This window comes from Myotis davidii, unplaced genomic scaffold (assembly GCF_000327345.1).
Source record: "Myotis davidii unplaced genomic scaffold, ASM32734v1 scaffold299, whole genome shotgun sequence".
NCBI classification, from domain to species: Eukaryota; Metazoa; Chordata; class Mammalia; order Chiroptera; family Vespertilionidae; genus Myotis; species Myotis davidii.
The window spans coordinates 9,436,529-9,437,913 of NW_006293088.1; the positions used below are offsets into that span (position 1 = coordinate 9,436,529).

The following is a 1,385-nucleotide window of genomic DNA, read 5'->3' on the forward strand; positions in this document are numbered from 1 at the left end:
TAAAGGAAGAACCTTAAAGGGGATGTTTATGTTTGGGCTGTTTCCCGTGAGTCCCAGATTGAGCATCACCTTTCAGATGCGTGAATAGTTTTGCAATGTGTGCATTTGGGTTTCTGTAAGTCCAGCAATAGCACTTTCAAATTGAAAGTGGGATGAAGTAGAAGAAATAAGCCAGTCAATGAAAGAAAAATACCACATGACCTCACTTATTCATGGATAATTGAGACCATTATAAACTTTTGAACAATAATAGATACAGAGGCAGAGCTGCCTCAAACAGATTGTCAAAGTGCAGCGGGAAGGCCGGGGAGGGTTGGGGGGCAGGAGGTAGGGGGGTAAGGGATCAACCAAAGGACTTGTATGCATGCATATAAGCATAACCAATGGACATAAGACACTGGGGGATAGGGGAGGCTAGGGGACTGTCTAGGGCGGGGGGGAAAAATGGACACATATGTAATACCCTTTGTAATAAAAAATTAAAAAAAGAAAGAAATTGCATTCGCAAAACATTTCACCTACAACAAGTGAGTGTGTGTGTGTGTGTGTGTGTGTGTGTGTGCGTGCACGCGCACAGGGAGACCTCTCAAGCCCCCCTAGGAGCCCTCCATGGTAGCCAAATGGCGGTGCCCCCTGGCCAAGTGGAGGCGGATGTGGCTGGAGGGAAAGGGAGTGAGGGCTGGTTCCCTTTTCCAGCCAGACCCCGGGCTGAGAGTCTGGGGCACAGACAGCAGCCATGGCGTTGACAAAACAGTGGCTGCAGCAGCACAAGTTCTTACTTTAGCATCAAGGGCATTTCCTCCCCTGCTCTCCGTAACCCAGCTGGTCGTCATACTGTCCTAGCGCTGGCCCTGCACCCCCTCCCAGCTGTAGGGGCGTCCTCCCGGAATTGGGAATACCCGTCCCCCCACAGGCCAGAGTCCCAGTGCCCTCAGCTCCTTGTGTTTTTTTTCTTAGACTCAGGGGCAGGGTCACCCCTCCGCACAGCACACAGTCCTTACCTCCCTGAGGGCTGTGGGGAGCTGCCCACAGCTGCCCAGGTAGCAGTGAGCTGGGGGACTGGCCCAGCCCTTCCCTGGCTGGTTCTCAACTCCACTCTGACCAGTAAGCTCTCCCCAAAGTGAATGGCCTTAACCTCCGCCACTGCCTGCCCATCAGCTCAAGTCACTTGTTCTGCATCTTAAGTCTGCCCACCGGTAAAGTGGGGCCTACATTTGGGATCCAGGGTGACTTAAGGAGGGGTTGGAGGACCCCCTGATGGGTAATCCTCCGGATACACTCAGCCAGCATCAGGGCCCTGCGACCTGGCACCCTTGCCCCTCCTAGGGGCCCCTGCCTTCCCCCAGGCGCTCTGCCTCCCCTGCCTCCCCCCTCTCCCCACAGGA

The 1,385-nt window shown here is 54.2% G+C and overlaps 1 protein-coding gene across 1 annotated transcript in view; it reads right to left on the reverse strand.

Moving 5' to 3' along the window:
• Nucleotides 1-1,385, reverse strand: part of RNF207 (ring finger protein 207) — a 16,813-nt gene that overhangs the window by 6,971 nt on the left and 8,457 nt on the right. The gene's annotated exons all lie outside the window — the stretch shown is intronic.